The sequence below is a fragment of the Primulina eburnea genome, chromosome 1 (genome assembly GCF_022965805.1).
Source record: "Primulina eburnea isolate SZY01 chromosome 1, ASM2296580v1, whole genome shotgun sequence".
Taxonomy (NCBI): Eukaryota; Viridiplantae; Streptophyta; class Magnoliopsida; order Lamiales; family Gesneriaceae; genus Primulina; species Primulina eburnea.
The window spans coordinates 48676377-48683898 of record NC_133101.1 but is presented as its reverse complement, the minus strand read 5'-3'; positions in this window follow the sequence as shown (position 1 = coordinate 48683898).

The following is a 7522-nucleotide window of genomic DNA, read 5'->3' as shown; positions in this document are numbered from 1 at the left end:
GAGCCGATGGACACGTGGGAGTTCGGACGTTCCGAAGTGGGTTCGGTGGATCCGAACATAGCCTATAAATAGTGCTCGGATTTCCTCATTTTGTATTGTCAATTCTTGAAGTTGTGTCTCATTTTGAGAGGTTTGGAAGGTTTCTAGGGTTAGTTTGTCGGTCGAGCGTTAGACAAGAGCTGCCAGGATTAGTAGCGTAGTGACGCCTGAGTTACGAGGCAATCGACATCAAAGGGCTGTCGACGGACGAAGGTAAACCCTAAACCTTTGGTAGTACTGGTTTTGCTAGTCGAGCATGGTAGTATTGTTCATTGGGTATGCTTTTGATGCGTAGGCTTGTTCTAGACCTGATTAGCGGTGTTGCGTAAGGCTAGGCTTGCTGTAATAGAGGTACGAAAGTACTATCCGAGATATCCTGGTCGAGTATACATCCTTATATGTGTTGCATGATTATGTGGTGCATTGATATATGTCATATGATGCATGCTATTATGTCACGTTTTATGATGCATGTTGCATTTCATGTTGAGCCGTATCTCCTTCGAGATAGCCTTTACTGTTGAGCTGTATCTCTTTCGAGATAAGCTATATCTTGTGGGGCCGCTCAGCCCTGTCTTGTGTTGTGGACGCATGGACACCGAGAGTACACAGTGGCCGACGGGTCCGGAGGGCTTCGGTGATCCGGGACATTTTAGGTCCACGTCTGTTCTTGTAGTGGATGCAGTGACCCAGAGGAGTACCGCGCGGCACTATCCACTTGGCGCCTCTAGACTGAGCATTTTGAGATCCTTTGTGACTCCTATTTTCTTGACTACCCTGGTATCATATCATAGCATGTGCATCTCATATAGGTTTGTATACTCATGCTTTTGTACTGGGCGTTCTTATCGCTCACATCCTCGGTTTTGTTTATCTTGGACACCCCATTCCCACGGGGCAGGCCTCAGGTTGGACAGCTCAGGAGGAGGAGGAGGAGGACGTTGAGTAGATGGTTGGTTTAGTTCTTCGATATCTTTTTGATTCGATATGGTTGTACCGATTATATTTTGAGTTGTTCTGATTTCGATTGGGTTGTATAACTATTGTCTTCGGCCATTTTTCCGCTATTATCTCTGATTATTATTAATTAAGTTAATTGCATGCTTAGTTCTTGATTAGTAGTTGATTCTGGAACGGGTCACTACACTTGCTTTGAAACATCCTCTACGCAAAAATGATGACATTATTTATGTTTACGTATGCAGTATGTTTATGAAAGTTTGAGTTATGGCACGTCGAAGTATGTATGTACGTATGTTCAAGTTTTAATGCGCAAGTTCAAGTTTCAAATTATGTATGTCCTATTTTAAAGTTGCATGCGACCTTATTATGTAGTACTCGTTATTCCAGTTTATACGTGTTGGGTCTATAGACTCACTAGACTTGATCGATGCAGGTGACTATGTTGAGGAGACAGGAGGTGATGACCAAGGGGCAGGCTTGGGCTGAGTGGCAGGCTAAACCCGAGGACCGCAAGTTTATGTTTATGCAAATTTTTAAAATACTCTGATGTTTTGATTTGAACGTGAGACGTTTTGAGACAGTTTATTTTAGCAAAATTTTATTGGTGACGGATGATGGTGACATTTATTTTTATGAATGTTGAGTGACGACCGTATGAATGTTTTTATTTAAGAAAATTTTTAATTCTTCCGCAAATTTTAAGTAGTGTAGAATACGGTTCGTTACAGTTGGTATCAGAGCGGTGTTCTTGTAAAGGGTTACGCCTACTGCCAGTCGCAAGAAGCTCTCGAAGTCACACCTCAAGTCTGTAAGTTTTAAAGTTTTGAGTTACGCTATGTACTATGCATTAGATCATGATTTCAGCATGTTTATGTTTTAAAGTTCAAATTTTGTGCATCTTATGATATTGGTATTATATTCATGCATGTTGGGTTTACGTGTTGGGTAATTGTTGGAACAGTATGCCTCCTAGACGTATGGTTAACCAGGAAGATAGGACTGAGGACAGGGAGCACCGAGAGGAGGAAAGAGCCAATCCTCCACCTCCACCACCACCTCCAGATATGCAGGCGCAGATGCTTGCAGGCATGACGCAGTTCTTCGCGCAGTTTGCGAGGAACCAGACTGCTGTAGGCCCCGAGGAGAGGCCTAGACCTGAGGCGGTATATGAGAGGTTCCGGAGGATGAGTCCGAAGGAGTTTGCGGGTACCACTGACCCGATGATAGCTGAAGGGTGGATCAAGTCCATCGAAGTGATTTTCGACTTTATGGAGCTGGCAGATGCTGATAGGGTACGTTGTGCCATTTTCTTATTAACTGGAGACGCCAGACTATGGTGGGAGAGTGCGTCAGTGGCAGTCAATTTACAGGTGCTGCCTTGGAATGGTTTTAAAGAGGTTTTCTACTCCAAGTACTTCACTGAGGAAGTACGAACCCGACTCACCAACGAGTTCATGACGCTGCGGCAAGGAGATAGTAGCGTGGCAGAGTTTGTGAGAAAGTTTGAGAGGGGGTGTCACTTCGTGCCCCTCATTGCGAATGATGCCCAAGCAAAGTTGAGGCATTTTCTGAATGGTCTGCGGCCGATCCTACGCCGTGACGTGAGAGTAGCTGGTCCCACTTCTTATGCAGTCGCCGTATCTAGAGCATTGGCGGCAGAGCAGGACCAGCGAGATATTGAGGCAGATAGGCAGGGCAAGAGGCCCTACCAGGCTCCACCGCAGCAGCAGAATCAGAGGCCTCAGTTTAAGAGGCCGTTTCAGGGACCGCCAGCGAAGAAGCCATATCATGGACCGCCTAAGGGCAAGGGTCCAGTTCAGCAGCAAGGGGCGCCTCAGAAGCCCGTTGCCTTCCCCGTGTGTCCTAAATGCAATCGTCAGCACCCGGGACAGTGCTTGTATGGATCAGGCAGGTGCTTCAAGTGTGGAGCTACAGATCATATGCTGAAGGAGTGCCCACAGTGGAAGCAACCAACCCAGGGCAGAGTATTTGCCATGCATGCACAGGAGGCGGACCCAGACACCACCCTACTGACTGGTAAACTTTTCTACCTAAGCTCGGTATTATATTGTCTTGCATGTGGAATTTTTTCTTCTTGGGATTATTAGCGTGCTATTAATACTTTGGGTACCTAAGGTTATTGAGTTCTATTGTGCTTAAGGTTTATGGTATAAATTTTGAGATATAAGTTAGTTTGTGTTGTGCTAACGCGTCTCAGGAAACATTTTCATTAAGAGACTATCCACAACCGCGTTGATAGACTCAGGAGCCACTCACTCCTTCATATCAGAGACGTTTGCCAATCATTTAGACCTCAAGTCCATTGGCCTAGACGTGAATTTTTCGGTAGTAGTCCCATCAGGGGAAGAGCTGTTAGCTACCAGTGTGGTCAGAGATATCGACCTAGAACTGCATGGCCACCTAGTGTATGCAGATTTAATCATATTGCCGATGCCAGAATTCGACATTATCTTGGGCATGGACTGGCTGACTAAGAATAGAGTTCTGATAGATTTTCAGAAGAGGTCAGTTTTAGTTAGACCGCCGGGCATGGAGCAGTTTCTTTTTGAGCCAGCCAGATGGAGAAGCTTTCCTCGCATGATTTCCTGCATGCAGGCGAGGAGTTTGATCTCCAAGGGATGTCAGGCCTTTTTGGCTAGTATTATTTCAGCGCCTGACGTGCCCACTCCTTCTATTTCAGAAGTGCCAGTAGTCAGCGAATTTCCAGACGTCTTTCCTGATGACGTCACCGGCCTTCCACCAGAGAGAGAGGTGGAATTTGCAATCGATCTCGTGCCAGGCACAGCGCCAATCTCTAAGGCGCCATACAGGTTAGCTCCAGCTGAGATGTTAGAGCTCAAGCAGCAGATTCAAGAGCTCCTCGACAAAGGCTTTATCCGCCCCAGTTTCTCACCGTGGGGCGCACCAGTGCTCTTTGTGAAGAAGAAGGATGGGAGCATGAGGTTGTGCATCGATTACCGTGAACTAAACAAGGTAACGATCAAGAACAAATACCCGTTGCCTAGAATCGAATACTTGTTCGATCAGTTGCAGGGAGCTACCGTGTTCTCTAAGATAGATCTTCGATCAGGGTATCATCAGCTGAAAGTTAAGGATGCAGATGTTCATAAGACAGCTTTCAGGACCAGATACGGGCATTACGAGTTCATAGTAATGCCGTTTGGATTGACCAATGCTCCAGCAATTTTCATGGATCTCATGAACCAAGTATTTCAGCCGTTCCTCGACCAATTCGTCATAGTATTCATTGACGATATTCTAATATACTCGAAGAGCCATGAAGAGCACAACCAGCACTTGAGGACAGTATTACAGACATTGCAGAGTCGCAAGTTATTTGCGAAGTTCAGTAAGTGTGAATTTTGGCTGCAGAAAGTTGCATTTTTGGGGCATATAGTATCCAGCAGCGGTATTGAGGTGGACCCATCGAAGGTGGCAGCCGTTAAAGGATGGGTTGAGCCAAAGAACGCATCTGAAATCCGCAGCTTTTTGGGTTTAGCAGGCTATTACCGTAAGTTTATTAAGGGATTTTCGTCCATAGCAGTGCCGCTCACCTCACTAACCAAGAAAAATGCAAAGTTTGTGTGGAGCAAGGAATGCCAGAAGAGCTTCGACACCTTGAAGCAAGCTCTTATTTCAGCGCAAGTGCTAGCCATGCCGACAGGGCAAGGCGAGTTTGTGCTTTATACCGATGCATCTAAGCTCGGATTAGGCGCAGTGTTGATGCAGCAAGGTCGGGTCATAGCTTATGCTTCCAGACAGTTAAAGGTGCATGAGAAGAACTACCCGACTCACGATTTGGAATTAGCCGCCGTTGTCTTTGCATTGAAAATTTGGAGACACTACCTATACGGCGAGAAATGCCAGATTTTCACCGACCACAAGAGTCTCAAATATTTCTTCACGCAGAAAGAGTTGAATATGAGACAGAGACGGTGGTTAGAACTTGTGAAAGATTACGACTGCGAGATTAGCTACCATCCGGGAAAAGCTAATGTTGTCGCAGACGCCTTGAGCAGAAAAGTGGCAGTGGTAGCTCAGTTGACAGCTCAGAGACCCCTTCAATCTGAGATTCAGAAGTTTGGTCTAGAGATTTATCGTGATGGCAAGGCTCCTAGGCTGTCTAATCTGACAGTCAAATCTGATTTGCTAGACCGAATCCGAGCAGGTCAGCCTTCAGATGAGCAGTTACAGAAATGGAGACTGAAAGACGAAGCCAAGGGCAGTGTGCTGTACACCGTTTCGGACGGCATTGTGAGATACAGAGGTAGAATGTGGGTGCCTAGTGTTGGTTCGATCAGACAGGATATTTTGACAGAGGCACACGCATCTCCGTATTCCATTCACCCAGGAGGCACCAAGATGTACAAAGATCTTCAGTTATTGTATTGGTGGCCAGGGATGAAGCGAGACATCCGTAGGTTCGTATCAGAATGTCTCACTTGTCAGCAAGTAAAAGCTGAACATCAGAGGCCAGCAGGATTGGTTAAGCCACTACCCATTCCCGAGTGGAAGTGGGAGAACATTACTATGGATTTTGTGGTTGGATTACCGAGATCAGTCAGAGGATCGAACTCCATTTGGGTTATAGTGGACCGACTCACTAAGTCAGCGCATTTTCTGCCAGTGAAGACGACTTTCTCCATGACGCAGTATGCGGATCTTTATATCCAGGAGATCGTCCGGTTGCATGGTTTCCCAGCCTCTATTGTGTCCGATAGGGACCCGAGGTTTACATCGTCCTTCTGGAAGAGCTTACATGCAGCTATGGGGACAAAGTTGCTTTTTAGTACAGCTTTTCACCCGCAGACAGATGGCCAGTCTGAGCGAGTGATTCAGATTTTAGAGGATTTGCTAAGGGCATGCATGATTGACTTCCAAGGAAATTGGGAGTCTAGACTACCTCTAGTGGAGTTCACATACAACAACAGTTTCCAAGCATCTATTGGTATGGCTCCCTACGAGGCATTGTATGGGAGGAAGTGCAGATCACCAGTTCATTGGGATGAAGTTGGTGAGAGGACAGAACTTGGCCCAGAAATAGTTCAGCAGACTGCAGATGTGGTGGTCAAAATTCGTGATAGAATGAAGACCGCCCAGAGCCGTCAGAAGAGCTATGCAGATAAAAGAAGGAGAGATCTCGAGTTTGACGTAGGAGATCACGTTTTTATCAAGATAGCACCTATGAAGGGTGTTATGAGATTTGGAAAGAGAGGCAAGTTGAGTCCGAGGTTTATTGGACCGTTTGAGATCTTGGACAGAGTTGGGACGCTAGCGTATCGTGTAGCCCTTCCGCCGAATCTGGCCGGGGTGCACAACGTGTTCCATGTCTCGATGCTGAGAAAATATTTGGCTAATCCTTCTCATGTTCTGAGTTATGAGCCGCTGCAGTTGACTCCAGACCTGTCTTATGAGGAGAAACCAGTCCAAATCCTAGACAGACAGGAGCGCAGACTTCGGAACAAGACGACTAAGTTGGTCAAAGTTCAATGGCTGAATCAATCGGTGGAAGAAGCCACTTGGGAGTCAGAGGCCGACATGAGACTTCGCTACCCGGAGTTATTCGGTAAGACTTAATTTCGAGGACGAAATTTTTATAAGTGGGGGAGGAACTGTAGTGCCCAAATTTAATACACGTATAACCCATGCATTCATTTAATTATTAAATCATTTAAATTAATATTAAATGAGTTTCGGCGATGCATGATTTATTTAAATGTATTATTTTAAATTAATTATGTTTATGCGATGCACGTTAAAACGTTTTTCGAGTTTCATGTTTCAGGCGATTACTCGAGGCGGGATCGAGGAATGGACCGGTGACGATTTTTGGTACTTTAAAATGTGGTATTTTAATTTTTAGTCAAGAATGGGGCGTTTTAAATAAATTATTTAGTTGTTAGTATTTTAAAGCCTAATTTAATTAGTAGGTAATTTTTGTGATTTTAAACTTTTAGAGATACGACACTTGTGCATTTTATTTTAAATTAGGAGATTTTGTTAAAGTTAGAGGTGTGTTAGTATTTTAATTAGTTGTTAATTACTAATTAAGAAATTTATTTCCTAATTAAACTTCCCTAATCCCCTCCCCACTACCCAAACTCACGCACACACTTACTTTCTCACACACACTCACGTACAAACACACACACAATTACTTCACAAGCAAATTTTCAGATTTTAATATTTTGTGAGGAGAATTCTTAGGGTTCTTAGGGAGAGAAGCAGCCGCCCCTTCTCCAAAATATTTCCAGCAACTTTTCGTATATTTTATCACAAGATTTTAGCGCCACGTTCATCCCGGTTCAACCCTCACGCCATCTCCGCTTCGACATCGCCGTTACGGTATCTCAAATCATATAAAGGCACGTATAATCTGTTCTTGCTGTGTCGATCAAGTCATATACTGTATTGCGTTGTTTTTATGCGTAAAAGTTATGTATGATGATAGTATTTTGAGCGGATCACGAATCGGATCAATTTCGAAGGAAAATTTTTA